Source organism: Lithobates pipiens, unplaced genomic scaffold (genome assembly GCF_037356315.1).
Source record: "Lithobates pipiens isolate NorthernLeopardFrog02 unplaced genomic scaffold, aLitPip1_a1.2 Scaffold_8, whole genome shotgun sequence".
Taxonomy (NCBI): domain Eukaryota; kingdom Metazoa; phylum Chordata; class Amphibia; order Anura; family Ranidae; genus Lithobates; species Lithobates pipiens.
The window spans coordinates 326,033,624-326,050,475 of record NW_027507903.1 but is presented as its reverse complement, the minus strand read 5'-3'; the positions used below and the strand labels follow the sequence as shown (position 1 = coordinate 326,050,475).

General features: G+C 45.7%; 1 protein-coding gene across 5 annotated transcripts in view; it reads right to left on the bottom strand.

The window, feature by feature from the left end:
- Nucleotides 1–10,886, bottom strand: part of JAKMIP2 (janus kinase and microtubule interacting protein 2) — a 189,614-nt gene extending 178,728 nt beyond the window's left edge. For 3 of the 5 annotated variants that reach the window (XM_077472951.1, XM_077472950.1, XM_077472952.1), the window contains exon 1: nucleotides 10,692–10,885. The gene's annotated coding sequence lies outside the window, so the exon portion shown is untranslated. Of the gene's footprint in view, nucleotides 1–10,691 lie in introns of all 5 variants that reach the window. The other 2 variants (XM_077472953.1, XM_077472954.1) reach the window with 1 other exon arrangement.
- Nucleotides 10,887–16,852: the final 5,966 nt, after the last annotated feature.

Genomic DNA, 16,852 nt, shown 5'->3' with positions numbered 1-16,852 from the left:
ATAATGAATCAGTATCACTTGGATTGTAATAGAAGCAGAGATCATGCTGAGTATTTCTGCCAGTTTAATACGGTAAACCACACGAAGAGAGGGGATTGTCAGGGGAAATCTAGAAGAAGCAGAAATTATTCTGTAGCTTACAAATCTTCAGACTGGCAGCAGGAGTCCTAAACTATACAAGCATTTCCACTCCTCATCCTCCCTTTTAACCTTCAGATCTTCTCCTCTACTGTATTTTTAATTGGCTGTGCCCTTCCAAACTAGAAATATTTGGGTAATAGGGGTATATGACAAGTATTATTGTAAACCATTTTGATGGAGCAAAGACCTGAATTTTATGATAATCTGAAATGTGTGAATCTTCCCAGGAGAGCTGACATGTTTAGATTAAGGTGACCAGATTTTTTTTTTTATTGGCAAATGGTAAACTATTTTATAAGCATATTTTTCTTAAATTATATGCAGTTTATGTGGCATGTGTTTATGGAATGATTGTGTGATATAGATGTTATTTCTCACATTTCGTCCATGAAATAAAAATAAAAAAAGATACTTAACATTTGGTAGTCATATCTCAAAAAATTCTAAGATAAAATAAAGAAAAAACTTTTCAATGCATATTTTGTATTTTATTCTTACCAAAGAAGCACAGAGGTGCGCTATGTACAGAGTGCAGAGTTTAGGGGTGCACCTCTAGATGGTTTGAATCTTAGCCGGTCCCTGCTAAACCAGGCTAGATTCTAATCATCTATGGCAGGGGTGCTCAACCACTGGCCCGTGGGGCCCTCCGATGTGGCCCACCACGTCTTGCTCTGAGATGGCGGGTCGGTCCGAGGATCAGCGTGAATAACGGAACTGCCGCTAAAGGAAGCAGAGCTGATGCTTCCTGTATAGCACCGGCTCCTTCCCAGGCGGAGTGATACCACATGTGCTCCACCTGTGACAGGAAGCATCGGCTCTGCTCTCTGCTGCAGCAGTGCCAGTACCAGTCACCAGTACCAGTCACCAGTACCACCCAGCAGTACCAGTCACCTGTACCAGCCAGCAATACCAGCCACCAGTATCAGTACCCACCAGAAGTACCAGCCAGCAGTACCAGTACTCCCCAGCAGTACCAGGACCCACCAGCAGTATCAGTACCAGCCAGCAGTACCTGCCAGCAGTACCAGTACCAGCCAGCAGTACCAATACCCACCAGCAGTATCAGTACTCACCAGCAGTACCAGCCAGCAGTATCAGTACCTGCCAGCAGTACCAGTACCAGCCAACAGTACCAGTACCAGTCTGCAGTACCAGTCACCAGTACCAGCCACCAGTACCCACCAGCACTACCAGCCAGCGTACCAGTACCTGCCAGCAGTATCAGTACCAGCCAGCAGTACCAGTACCCACCAGCAGTGCCCACAAGCAGTACCAGCCAGCAGTACCAGTACCTGCCAGCAGTACCAGCACCCACCAGCAGTACCAGTACCAGCCAGCAGTACCAATACCAACCAGCAGTACCAGTACCCGCCAGCCATACCCGTACCCACCAGCAGTACCCACCAGCAGTACCAGTACCCGCCAGCAGTACCAGTACCCGCCAGCAGTACTCGCCAGCAGAACCAGTAACACCCAGCAGTACCAATACCCACCAGTAGTACCAGCCAGCAGTAGCAGCCAGCAGTACCAACACCTACCAGCAGTACCAGTACCCACCAGAAGTACTAGCCAGCAGCACTAGTACCCGTACCCGCCAGCAGTACCAGTACCCATCAGCAGTACCAGTACCAGCCAGCAGCACCAGTACCCACCAGCAGTACCAGCAAGCAGTACCAGTACATGCCAGCAGTACCAGCCAGCGGTATCTGCCAGAAGTACCATCAGGCAGTACCCAGCAGCAGTACCAGCCAGCAGTACCAGCCCTGGAGGACAGCCAGCAGCAGCCACCAGTTATGACCAACTGGGGGACAGGAACTACCAGCTGCAGGAATCTTGAGGAAGAAGTGAAGATCAAGGTCAGTTGAGATGCAGGTAAACTGCTGTGCATCAGTGTGAAAGCAGCCTTAGGCCCCTTTCACACGATCGGTCAGATCAGGTCTGCCTGTCTGTTTTTCAGGCGGACCCTCCATTCACCTCTATAGATCGGCAGATGTAAACAGACTCTTGTCTGCTTACACCCGCCTATCTGCTTAAAAAAACAGAAGGGGATCTGTCCCCTTCTGTGTAGGCAGATCGGAGGTCCCTTAGGGTAGAGCAGGCTGCATCCGTGTCTGCTCTACTTATGCAGAGTGGACACAGACCTGCCATCTGCCCGCTACGCTCATTGTGGCCCATGACCGGTTACCAAGATGCTAAAGTGACCCTCGCTCCTCAAACGGTTGGGCTTGCTTAACTCACACAGACAATAATATAACGATAATCTAAGGGAGAGGAGTGCAGAGTATACGGCAGTGGGTAGTATGTTGAGTTGAGTTGCATCTCGATATTTGGTGGTCATTTACCCCGAAAGATCTTGACACGCTTACAAACACATACACATACTAGGGACAATTTTATAGACAGGAACTGATTAACCTACCAGCATGATTTTGGAGTGTGAGAGGAAAAATGATTTGTTTATTTGCTTTTCATTATTGATGCATTATCACTGTGAACTTATCTAATCAAAGTTCCACACATTCTTTATTATTAAGTGTGAGACTCACAACATCTTAGTTCATTTTTGAGACGTGTTTTTAGTGCTGCACTTCTATTTTTACATTATTATCTTTGCAATTGTCTATTTGCAGTGCTAGCTGCTGTTTATCATTTCGAGGGACAGCGCAGTATTACACTTTCATTTTTCACTCTCTATATTGGCCCTGGTATTCAAAAAGCAATTGAAAATCTAAATTTAACAGTCACCAGAACAGGATCTAATGAAAATGTTTCAATAGGGACACCTGATCTGGTCAAAACTGTCTAATCTGGACATTCCCCTATTCTTTGGAGAGATTTCCTGTTTTATCATCAAGAAAAAAAGTGAAGGGCAACCTATCCAACTTGACCACCAAAAACTTTCTCTATCAAAAATTGGTTGGGCTAGAGACACACTTTGAAGCTGACCAACCAGACCAGTCATTAAATGTTTGTATATATACACAAAGTGAAATGTGCTTTTTAAACAATGTTTACTTCCAATTGGTGCACCCAGAAATTAAAAGCAAACAAGGTCCATACACAACAAGCACAAAGGTAGGATAGCACCTCCAGAGGCAGGGGTGAGCTATCGTGTCACCCCAGGGCTGAGTCCATAGCAAAAATGAGGTGACCAAGAAAGAATATTGGCCACAAGTCACTTTTGTTTTTTAAAGTTTTATTACGGAACAGTTAAGGAGGTGAGGGTTAAGCCGCGTACACATGTAGCCGTCTGTCCGACGTACTTAGTCTGGCGGACTTCCCGCCAGACTGTCCGTCGGACTTTCCGAACGGGCTACTTGCCCACACACGGCACTTTTTCAGCGGACTAATACGGCGAACTAAGTCCGCCGTACTATCCGCCCTACTTTTGAAATGAACGGACTTGCCCACACACGCGGAGGAAAGTCCGCTCATTTCGAGCGCGTCTCCAGGTAGGGGAGGCCCGCGAAGGATACGTCGCTGGCCCCGCCGCCTGTTATGGACTTAAATGGGAACCCCAACGTCGAAAAAAATCGGCGCGGGGGTCCCCCCAGGTCCACATCAGACCCTTGTCCGAGCACGCTACCCGGCCGGCTAGGAAAGGGGGGGCGAGCGAGCACCCCCCTCCTGAGCCGTACCAGGCCGCGTGCCCTCAACATGGGGGGGTGCCTTGGGGAAGGGGGGGCCGCGCGCCCCCCCACCCCAAAGCACCTTGTCCCCATGTTGATGAGGACAAGGGCCTCTTCCCGACAACCCTGGCCGTTGGTTGTCGGGGTCTGCGGGCGGGGGGCTTATCGGAATCCGGGAGCCCCCTTTAATAAGGGGGCCCCCCACCCTATGTGAATGAGTATGGGGTACAATGTACCCCTACCCATTCACCTGTAAAATAAAGTACAAAAAAAAAACACAACACACAAGGGTTAAAATAGTTTATTGCACAGCTCCGGGGGTCTTCCGTCTTTGGGGGTCTTCTCGCCGGACTATCTTCTTGTAGCTCCGCGCCTTCTTCTAGCTCTTTTACAGGCGGTGGCCCGGTCTTCTGCCGCCGCCGCCGCCGCCGCCTTCCGTTCTTCTGTCCTTTTCTTCTTCTTCTTCTTCAGATGTTGCCTCGCCGAGTCCTCAATGACGGGGACCGGGCACGCGGCGACTTATATAGGGACAAGGGGCGGGGTCTTCGGTTGATGTCACATGGGTTGATGTCACATGGTGACCCCGCCCCCTTACGATGTCACAGTCCTGGAGGATGCTGGGACTGTCACCATGTGACATCAACCCATGTGACATCAACCGAAGACCCCGCCCCTTGTCCCTATATAAGTCGCCGCGTGCCCGGTCCCCGTCATTGTGAGCGGAGGACTCGGCGAGGCAACATCTGAAGAAGAAGAAGAAGAAGAAGAAGAAGAAAAGGACAGAAGAACAGAAGGCGGCGGCGGCAGAAGACCGGGAAGACCTGTAAAAGAGCTAGAAGAAGGCGCGGTGGCCCGGCAGAAGAACCGAAGAGGGGGACAAGAAGGGCGGCGGCGAGGAAGAAAGCCGGGCTCCTCCGCTAGTAAAAAAGCTACAAGAAGATAGTGGAGGAGTCCGGCGAGAAGACCTCCGAAGACGGAAGACCCCCGGAGCTGTGCAATAAACTATTTTAACCCTTGTGTGTTGTGTTTTTTTTGTACTTTATTTTACAGGTGAATGGGTAGGGGTACATTGTACCCCATACTCATTCACATAGGGTGGGGGGCCGGTATCCGGGGGCCCCCTTATTAAAGGGGGCTCCCGGATTCCGATAAGCCCCCCGCCCGCAGACCCCGACAACCAACGGCCAGGGTTGTCTGGAAGAGGCCCTTGTCCTCATCAACATGGGGACAAGGTGCTTTGGGGTGGGGGGGCCGCGCGGCCCCCCTTCCCCAAGGCACCCCCCATGTTGAGGGCACGCGGCCTGGTACGGCTCAGGAGGGGGGCGCTCGCTCGCCCCCCCCTTTCCTAGCCGGCCGGGTAGCATGCTCGGACAAGGGTCTGATGTGGACCTGGGGGGACCCCCACGCCGATTTTTTTCCGGCGTTGGGGTTCCCCTTTAAGTCCATTCCAGGCGGCGGGGCCAGTGACGTATCCTTCCCGGGCCCCGCCTACCCGGAGACCCGCTCGAAATGAGCGGACTTTTCTCCGGGCGGGAAAAGTCTGTTCATTTCAAAAGTACGGCGGACTGGCATACACACGGCCGGATTGTCCGCCGAAATGCGAGTCCGGCGGGAAGATTGGAGTGTAAAACTACTTTCTAAGTCCGCCGTACTTTCGAAAAAGTATGCCAGAGGCTACACATGGGGGGATTGTCCGGCGGACTTGAGTTTGCCGGACTTTTCCACCCGCTTGTTTGATCGTGTGTACGTGGCATTAGGGATCCCAGATATCACAGCAGATCTCTTACAGATGTTCCAAATCCAGATCAATGTCCAGCTTCACAGTGTCAGAATCTTTAAGCCAACCCGGCAACACTGTAAACGCATTCCCAAATTTCAGTGCATCCTCCAAGTGAGTCACAAGATCCTTCTGAGAGATCAACCTTCTTCCTGCCTTTATCCAGCAAAGTGCCTCCTCCTTGACACAGTATCCTCCAGACCAGTCAGGACCCCTTCAGCACACATTAGTGTCCAAAACAGGGCCTAACAGCAGAGCTCCATCTAGCAGCACCTCCTCAGGCCTCAGCCCAGGGAAAGAGAGTGAGCACATGGCCTGTCCCAGATATTTATACTCTCCCCCAGCATGCACATGTGGCACAAACCTCCTACTGGATTGGCTGAAGGAAGTCTAAATATTATATAATACTGTGATACTGTGATATCTCCTGGCAACAGTGAGAAATCGCAAGCCAACCCAAGCTTATGGAAAAACAGTTGACAACTATATAATCAGTCTGAGCTAACTACAGCGCAGCAAAAAACGAAATTGGCATCCTAGCCCCTGTTTAGGACAAGCTTGTTTATTAGAGGGAAGAGAGGAACCATGGAAGGCAAAACAAAAGCAGATTAAACTTCAACCTCATTATTCACTTAGCAATGTAAAAGTTGCATTTAGCTTAGTAAATACGATAAAGCTGTGTTGCACGGAATGCACAGATAAAAAAATGTTAAGGCTTAATAACCACTTTAAACTGCAAGCTTACTGCATTGATTGATGGCCACCACAGTCACAGCCAAAAATACTGATCATTTGACATTATGTATGTTTTTGTTGGTGGCTTTTACTCTTCTTTATTAAGACACAGAGGAGGAAAGTGCAGTAACCAATAAAAAAAACATCTTTCAATCTTCTTAATACATTAAGCGCCCCCTTGTGTCAAGAATGGCCGTAGTTTTATTTCACACAGCAAAAGCTGACAGGTGTTGAGTATGAATGTGCACATGCCTTTACCATGGGATTCATTCTAAAGCTGGTAACTACACTGCATATAGGCCTTTATGGAAAAAAAAGCAGAACTTTACTCATTTTTATAAGTTCCTCTCCCCCCCCCCCCCCCCCCCCTATTACACATTAGTTTAAAAATATTCAAAAAATAAAAACTTTTATCTGTATTTTTTGTTTTTAATTTCTAAATCTTGGCCTAGGCCAGGATTATATCACAGCCTGCCTGCATGAGCAGACAGTGACAGAGTACTGGCAAAGATCCCTTTGGTGTGTCTATGCATCCCTGACATAGTTGCTCCTGGAACATGTGATATAGCAGGGCAGCACAGTGGCTAAGTGATTAGCACTTTTGCCTAGCAGCACTATGGTCGTTAGTTCGAATCCCAATCCCAGCCATAACACTACTTGCCTGAAGTTTACATGTTCTCCCTGTGCCTGTGTGTCTTTCCTCCAAAAACATGATGGTAGGTTAATTGATTCTTGTCTAAATTGGCCGCAGTATGTGTATGAATGTAAGTTAGGGACCTTAGATTGTAAGCTCCTTGAGGGTAGGGACTGATGTGAATGTACTATATGTGCAAAGCGCTGCATAAATTAACTGTGCTATATAATTACCATAAATAAATAAATCATCAAAATAGCTGTTTGCGAAATGTTGGGCATGTGTAGACATGTCATGAGGGGTCTGCCACACTACGATTGGACATGGAAGGACTTGTGGCATGTGTGCATGTAAGCTTGATCTCCAGTAAACATGGCAGAGGTGTGAAGGGAGAACCTCTGTTTCAACCAAAAAATTGCTGAACTCCATTGACTAGTATGTATGTTTTTATTTTATTTTGAGACAGAGATCATTGTTAAGGTGGGTACACACTATAAGAAAATTGGACGAACTATCTTCTGTTTTCCTTAATTTTTTTACAGCAAGTTGGAACCAAGGATGGAAATAATGTATGAAAATTCTTGTACGACAAAGATTTTTTTTGTTGTTTATTGGTCTTTTGTACCTGACTGTTGTCCCTTTGGAAATTTTGGTTTGGAAAGCCTGAGTCGGATGTCGAAAAGTGAGTACACACTATACGAAATTCAAATGATTGTGCCTTGTATGGAATTTTTCTTCTGATTTTCTCATAGTGTGTACCCTACTTTAGGCCTTTTTTTCTTGGGCAGGGGGATTCAGGCACAGTGAAGTTCCTTGTTAAAGTAGAACTAAAGATAGAAATACTCACGTATGCTCCAAATGATCCAACACCGTGAGGTCCCTCGCTGACATCTTTGCTCCGACTTCTTCCGGGTGCTAGTCTTTGGATGTCTTGATTGGCAAGTGCAGTATGTTTTCACTTCTGTGCATGTGCAGGAGTGCAGTCACATACCCTCCAACTTTTAGAGATGGGAATGAGGGACACCTATTAGAAAAAGTCTGTAGACATAGGACACCCCCCTGCCATGCCCCCTTAAAGGGGAGTTATAAAAAAAAAAAAAGGATTAGTTAAACCCCACAAGTGCTATTTTGTACCACTACTACTCCTTTATACTGGCTTTTGAAATTTACAAGTGCGGCAATCCAAAAATTGGATGAAAGATTTAGCACTGGGAAATGCTTTTTTAACCACCTAAATACCAGGCACTTTCGCCTCTTCCTGCCCAGGACAATTTTTAGCTTTCAGCACTGTCCCACTTTGAATGACAATTGCGCAGTCATGCTACACTGTAGCCAAATATATATTTGTATCATTTTGTTTCCACAAGTATAGCTTTCTTTTGGTGGTATTTGATCACTGCTGGGGTTTTTATTTTTTCCGCAACAAATAAAAAAAGACTGAAAATTTGGGGGGAAAAAACGTTTCTGTTATACGATTTTGTAAATAAGTAAGTTTTCCCCTTCACTGAGGAGGCTGCACTGACGGGCACTGATAAGGTGGCACTGATAAGGCACCAACAATAAGGTGGCACTGCCACTGATGAGGTGGCACTAATAGGTGGCAATGGTATGCAGCACTGATGGGCACTAAAAGGCTACACTGATGGGTTACTTATGGGTGGCACAGATGGGCACTGATAGATAGGCATGGATGGACACTGGTAGGTGGCACTGATGGACACTGATGATGGGGCACTAATGGATACTGATGGGTGGCACTGATGGGCATCACTGATGAGACATCTGGCAGGCATTCATAGTGGGCACTGACTGGCACCATTTGTGGTCACTAATTGGCATCTTTTAGAGCACTGTGTGGCATCCCAGGAGGCCTTGGGTGGCAAACCTGCTCATCAATGTGTGGCGGGTGGTCCTGGCGGCATCCCTGGTGGTCCAGTCTGGGCATCTGTGGGGAGGGGGGGGGGCTGCACTGATAAACAATCAGCACAGACCCCCCTGTCAGGAGAGCTGTTGATTGACTCTGCTCTACTCGCGCCTGTCAGACGCTAGTGAGGAAAAGCTGATAAACGTCTCTTCCTGTTTACACTGTGATTACCCGTGATTGGACAGACTCTTTACTGAGATCTCTGGTGCGGTGTGTCAAACACCACCCCCACGTTTGCACGCCGGCAGTTGTCCTGCTGGACGTCATATGACACCCAGTCAGGATAACGGAACCACCACCTGGATGTCATTTTGCTATAGGCCGGGAGGGAAGTGGTAAAAGATAAAAAGTGCATTTTATATACAAATATATAGATCAGACTAAAATAAGGGACAAATAAGGAGGGAAGAGGGACAAAGGGACTTTGTTCCAAATCAGGGACAGTCCCTCGAAATCAGAGACAGTTGGGGGCTATGCAGTCATCATGGCACAGAACCGGACTGTAAACTGAGCTGCGCAATCGCAACTCGATCGCAAACAGGCAGGTAAGTGAATTCTATTGCAGAAGAAACATTGCATGTCTCTTCTGCAATAAAGACCTGCCTGTTCTCAATTTTTTTGAATTGTAGCCTTTAGTTCTGCTTTTAAGATCTAAAATCTCACAGCTAAATTTTAGAAGTCATAAATAAATTCACATAACATATAAGGATCAGGTTTTGTTATCACGCAAGACACCATAAAAGACTGAAAATCATAAATGATATATAACATCATTATTCATCTACACTGAGAAAAAAAGGCCAAGCATTCAAGAACGACAATGTGTACCTAACACTACACATAGAAATAGCATATAGAGAAGAGCCCCCCCCCCCCCCCCATTCACATACATGGCATACCGCCAAGGCAATATTTACAGCACAAATCAATAGGCACCAGTAAATGGCAAACACGTGACAGGCAAAAGTGCTCTGCTACTACAAAGAGGACAATGTAACCAAGAACAGTATGTTCTATCTGCACCATAAAGCTACAACGGTATTATAATTATTTCTCATTCTTACAAATATACACCTTTAAAAAAAAGAATGCATTTATTTTATTTTTTTAAGAATTTTTTTTTTTTTTTGAATGACAAATATACACATTTTAATGCCGCATGCCACCATATAAAGGTAAAAAAATATCAGTGGCATGTCAAAACGTCAAAGTAAATGAATTAGAAAATAAATGCATAAAAATGTCACACCATTAAAAAGGGTAAATGAAGACGGCCTATCGCAGTGCGAGCCAGCTCAATGGCCGCATAAGCTGCAGGGCAGATGATATGACATGGGTAAAATATTTCAGCATCCAAAAGGGTCTCTTTATAGGTCACTGAGATGCTGCACTTACTTCCTATAGTGATTGGCTATACATACGTCAGTCATTTCCCTAAATATAAAATATCAGAATCCTTTATCGGATCCTTTCTTATTACAATACGGTTTGTTTGGGTGTGCTGCTTGCAATGCTGCTGTATACTGAAGCTGAAATAAAAATTGTTGCACATGAGCGGATAACATATTAGCATAGAATCTCTGGGGATGTCTTCAGAGGAGAATGAAGGTGAGGCCCAGTGTAGCTAGCATTAGCAAGCACATAAACCCACAAGGGTATGCACGCCACATCACCAATATTACAAGATGCCCTATCATAAAGGAAGCTTATGTAAGATGTTAAGAGAAAAAAATAATAATACTAAAATATTACAACAAGCGAGCAGCACAGCTAGCTGCACCATTGATGTCCATTGTAATAATGAAATCTAAAAAATGCATTGACATGACATAAAAGACAGAGAGGGCTCACCATGTTGAAGAGGGGCAGAGATGAAAGCTGAGCAGCCTGAATCCTGAATCCATGGCTGGATGAGGAACACATCAGCAGCTGTGCTTGTGTGATGATGCTGAGGATGGCTGGATGGCAGACAAGCAGGCAAAGGACCCCTCCCCTCCTCCTTCTAGGGAGGCAGACAGAACATGAGCTCATGGAGCCTGCAACTGCAATCTCCCTCCCTCAGTTCCTATGGAAACAAGGCTGTCATTACAATGGGAGATTGCTGTGTAGGTGCTCAGGCTTTCTGCTGCTAGCTAGGACTGCATGCTGCCATTATGGCCTAGTGAGTGGAAAATGCTTTCCAGAAACTATACTAGAAAATAAATAGGTGATGTACAGCCGACAATGGCTCGTGTATTTGGCATAGTGACACAATGGAGCTGTTTTATGGAAAAACAGCAAAAATGGAACCGATGCTATATGTGGGATGTACATGATTGTATTTCCATAAGAACTTGTTCACGTATATCACAGGCTCAATGCAAGGGCACATAGAAAACAACTGTATGTTTACACCATAATACAGCCAAAAACACATAAGAATGGCAATGCAATACAGTAACATGCGTTACTGCAGTGCATAGACCCCTTTTACACGAGATGGACTCCGATTAGATCAGCAGGGGATCTGTCAGCTGAACCCCCTGCTGATCTGAGCAGAGTTTGCTAAAGACAGGTCTGTGTCTGCTCAGTTTCTGCCAAGCGGGCATGGACAGAGCCTGGGAGAAGGGGAAATAGATTTGGCGCTATGCCCTTAAGTTAAAAAATAAGTTGTGAAAAAATGTGACAAAAGTGTGGATAAATAGTAATAAATTATCAGCACGCTGGTAAATAATAAGCCCAAAAAAGGTTAGATCATTCTAAGTGCCTATGTCAGCAAATTATCAGCACGCTGGTAAATAATAAGCCCAAAAAAGATTAGATCATTCTAAGTTCCCTATATCAGGTGCTTAATGTGCTAGTGTCACTAGAAAAATTCCATAGAAAATCGCATAAACATATTTGTAAATGCAATGATAAAAGTGCAAACTTCAATTGCAAGAAATAATGATGACAAAATGAAAATACAAGTGAAACCGATAAAAGTCCCAAGTAAAAATTTAAATTAAACATAAAAAATAAAAAAATTATTTATCATTATTCACCTGTTATTTATCCTTTGGCACTTAGCACATTGGCTTTTTTTATAAGCGTGGGACTTTCACTGACTGGAATTTTAAAATAGTTTTGGTTTTTTATGTTTAATTTAAATTTTTACTTGGGACTTTTATCGGTTTCACTTGTATTTTCATTTTGTCATCATTATTTCTTGCAATTGAAGTTTGCACTTTTATCATTGCATTTACAAATATGTTTATGCGATTTTCTATGGAATTTTTCTAGTGACACTAGCACATTAAGCACCTGATATAGGGAACTTAGAATGATCTAATCTTTTTTGGGCTTATTATTTACCAGCGTGCTGATAATTTGCTGACATAGGCACTTAGAATGATCTAACCTTTTTTGGGCTTATTATTTACCAGCGTGCTGATAATTTATTACTATTTTTCCACACTTTTGTCACATTTTTTCACAACTTATTTTTTAACTTAAGGGTATAGCGCCAAATCTATTTCCCCTTCTCCCATACAATTATTTCCACCCACACAGGGTGGTAAATTAAATAGAGGCTGCTCATACCATTGACAGAGTAATTGGTTCCGTAGCGCAATCTTCCCCATCTTTGCTTCCATGGACAGAGCCTGCTCTGCTCTATGGACCAGCAGGTGTAAACGGACTCTGCTGTCTGTTTATAACTGATTGCCTTCCGATCTGAACTGCCTTTTTCTTAGCAGACCAGAACGGATTGGAAGTGGGTCTAAATGACAACAAGTCAGTTTAAACTCACCGGTCCATGGAGTTATTGGAGGGTCTGAACAGGTCCGCTTGAAAAATTGACAGGGCCCATACACACCAGTGAACTGCAGTCATGTTTCCCAATGCACCTTTCCAACATGTGAGGTAACACACACCTATGCATAGCAGGGTACTGCCATAAATGCTGCATGCATGCTTTATGGCAGTACACTCTTTATGGTCCATTGTGATGCATTGTATTAAGTATTTATTCATTTGAATGGATTGCCTTAATGCAACACACTTTAATACACAACATAACAATGAAGCAGACAGAACCTGGAGCAATTGTGCATGGCACCCAATCAACTTCTCTCACCTTGTTGAGTTAAAGTGATACTGAAGTTTCCTTTTTTAAGTTTAACATAATAAACATGTTATACTTATATGCTCTAAGCAGTATATTTGCAAAGAGCAGCCCCGGTCCTCCTCTTCTCGGGTCCCTCTTCGGCACACCTGGCCCCTCCCTCTTGTTGAGTTCCCTCACAGCATGCAGCTTGCTATGGGGGCATCCGAGCTGAGTCACAGCTCCATGTGTCCATTCAGACATGGAGCCATGACCTGGCCCAGCCTACTTTCTCTCGTCATTGGCTAACTGGCTTTGATTGACAGGAGTCAATTGCGCCACACTACTGTCTCAGCCAAGGAGGAGGGGTGTCCTGGGCAGCTGAGACATTCCTGCAACATGGCGGAATATAGAGGGAACGCAGGTAAGTATTAGAGCGGTTGAGGGGGGCTGCTGCACACAGAAGGTTTATTTTAGATGCATAGAATGCATTAAGATAAAAAACCTTCTGCCTTTACAATCACTTTAAGCGTGGAAAATGAAAGACAGAAGTTGAATGGTTGCCATATACAGCTACCCAGATCATGACTACTCAAGTTAACTGTGTTAACACACCAAAACCAGTGGATAGCTTTTTCAGCGGGTGCTTTACAATTGCTTTATGTTGCCTTCACACCGCCTATTTTAACTCTTAAAAGCCAGCACCTCTACTGTACAACCACATGCATTGCGTGCGGTAGTGGCGCAGCCCCGTTCAGTTGAATAGTTTTCATTCATTAGGTGATACTGCCCTTCAAACACCACGGGGTAGATAATTTGTGCCACACTGCCTTTTCTTCAACTGCCCGTTTTTACTGCATTCCAATCGCAAGTGCAAACTAGGCCTAAGTGGTGTCAATGGGCTATTAATTTTCCTCCAATCTTAGTGCAAATCTAGCAGACAGCTAATTTATAACCTGTGCAGTGTTTAAATTTCACTAAATATAAAGTCCTATAGAAATAATATGTAGCACTGCCTCCTGGGGGAATGCTGACCAAGTGAACCTTTCCTACCCACCTGACACTCTGGGTTCAGACATCCTTGAAGCGCTGTGTTGCAATAATCAAACAACTCAGTATAATTAGGTTCTGAAAGTTACTTTAAAGGGAAAGTTACTTTAAAGAGAGAGGTAATAAATCTGCTGAGTTAAGATAACAAAGTCAACTCCGCAAACAAATTCCTCCCAAAGACACAAAACAATGATTCAGCTACAACAATATTATATACATTATATATATGGCAAACCTTGGCACCCCAGATGTTTTGGAACTACATTTCCCATGATGCTCAACTACACTGCAGAGTGCAAGAGCATTATGGGAAATGTAGTTACAAAACATCTGGGGTGCCAAGGTTCACCATCACTGGCCTATGCTATCCTAATGAAAGGAGCAGGCCTACAAAGAGTAGTATAGAGGCCTTCCTTTAAGTAATGGAAAAAGAGTTCCACATTGCAGATCTGATGTTATTCGCTAGCTAGTTGGAGCTCATTAACTGTAATCCATTTGGGTTTGATGAAAGCAAAAGATTCCTAGTGGTGAAGATCTAAAGGCGTCACAATGTTCAAGCAATGCAGTAGTGTTCTTGGGGTAAAGATGTCTGTGCCAAGTGTCTCTTTAATGGTGGCAATGAATAGATAAGGGTAGAGGAATTTGCCCTCTCACAAACAACCAAATCTCTCTGATGTTTTCTGTACAAGAACTCGTGTAGCGGCACTCATGCAGTGGATCCGCTGTCTCGATCTTCCGAAGTGAAGCTTGCCACACGCACCCACACTGACAAGCAGGCAATCCGGGTGATGTTGATGACAGGATGTCTGACAGCACTAGGCCCCTTAGGCCTCGGGTTGCGAGTAAGACTTTGCATGGTAGGCTGCGACCTCTCTACCTGTTGCACAGAGAGGTCCATCTTGCGTCAGGCCCAGGAGGAAGAGAATCCGCGCAGGCTTTTTGCTCTTTTTATAGCTACTCCCAGCAAGCTTCATGTTACAACAGAGATCCCTGGAATGTGTAGACTCAAGGTACATGGGTGCAAAGCAACTCTCGGCAGAAGAACTATACATCCCATAATTCACTTTGTTGGGCACACAAATATGAGGCCACTGGTTACACTGATTATTACATGGACAAATGATGTCTCGGAACACTGAAAGGTATGGTGCTTTCTGCTGGTATCCCATGTCGCTACATCCTCCTCCCACTTGAAAGTCTTTGGTCCCTAAAGACAGGGCATAGCCTAGAGTCACTTTACTGCGTGAAGCTAATAAATGAATTGCCTACTAAATGAAAGGCTGCAACAGCTAATAGCTGGCTTAATGCAAAGACGTACATTAGCAGAAGCTTGTCTTGCTGGGCATAGGCTAAAATCTATGCGCAGGAACATTAGCTCTAACAGGCAAATGCATATGCCTGTGCACGAAAATACATGCGCATGTTAGCCACTAATTCTGGTGCCAAATGGCCTATATAAAGACAGCAGCTGCACTAGTGCAGGTGCTGTCTGATCTGCAGCTTTACCCTGTGTTATGATCCTGTGTGTCAGGGACATGGCGGTCACGATACTGGCAATGAGGCCCTGAACACTCATGGATGCCCACAGAGAGTCCCAAGACTTGCACAAGCGTGTGCATCAGCACACATTGGCACATACTGGTGCGCATCAGCGCACATTGGCCCATACTGGTGTGCATCAATGCGCATTTGTGCATGCCGGTTCTCATCGGCGCGCATTGGCACACACGCATGCGCAATACTGCACGTGTGTGACGGCGTACATCTGGCGTGACTAACGCTGGCGGTAGTGGCCCTATTTAAGCCAGCCTGCAACTACAGGACCTTACTGGATTATCTCCTCAGCTGCTTTGTGTACCTTAACCTTGCTTCCTGATCTGAGATACCCGTTAAGACCCGGCTTGCCTTCGACCTTGCTTCCTGATCTCCTAGTCTGACCCTTGGCCTGTTCCTGGACTTTGCTTCTGCTTCCTGACCTTTGGCTTGTATCTGAACCCAGCCTGTTTTTGACCTTGGCTTGCCCCTGTGTATTCTTTGGACTGATCTATCTGTGCATGATTTCTGGCCTGGCTCCTGGTTTCTCTGTTCATCTGAACACAGCAAGTTCAGCTCCGCCTGCTCCATCCATCCCGCAGTAGCCGAGCTCATCGAACTACAAGCAAGCACCTGCCATCCGTGCTTCTTAGGGCTCCGTGCTTCTTCGGGCACCGTGCTTCCTGTTCCCAACTTCAGTAGTGCGTTGCACCTAGCCTCAAGGGGGGCCCTCTTAGCATCTCAATCTCCATACACCCACCTGACACTGTGCCTGTATCTGATCCAGTATTTGTCCCGGTTTTCTGACCAGGCTGCTGTCTCTAGTCCTGACCTTTGGCTTGCCTTGACCCTATTTATTCCTGCCTGTCTGGCTGATTTTCTGTTGCTAAATCCAGCTTGAATTCTGACCATTCTCTGCCTGCTGTTTATGATAGACTGATCCTCCGTGTATAACCTGGCTTGTCTGACTCTGCTCCAGTTTTACTGGTTCCAGCCTGTGTAGCTCCAGTACTGCCGTCCTGCATCTACAGCTTACCTTCATCCGCTGTCCTGCATTCACAGCATAACTGCATCAGCTGTTCCTGCTACCTTCTGCTGCTCAGCAATCCAGTCTGGTCCTGCTACTCATCAGCTGCAACTACCACTACCAACGGAGGACTTTGCAGACGCTCTTACCTCAATGTGCTTTTGCGGCCACTGTTGCAACTCCGGTGGTCCTTGAGCCAGGGCTGTACGAGAGGTCTCCCTCTACTCGTCAGGCTCTACCAGATGGCACCTAACACTCACATTCCTGTTCCATTCCCCAATAACTGCATCCAGCTTCCCATTCGAAACCTACCTCAGTCTCTGGCTCTACCTCAAGTTC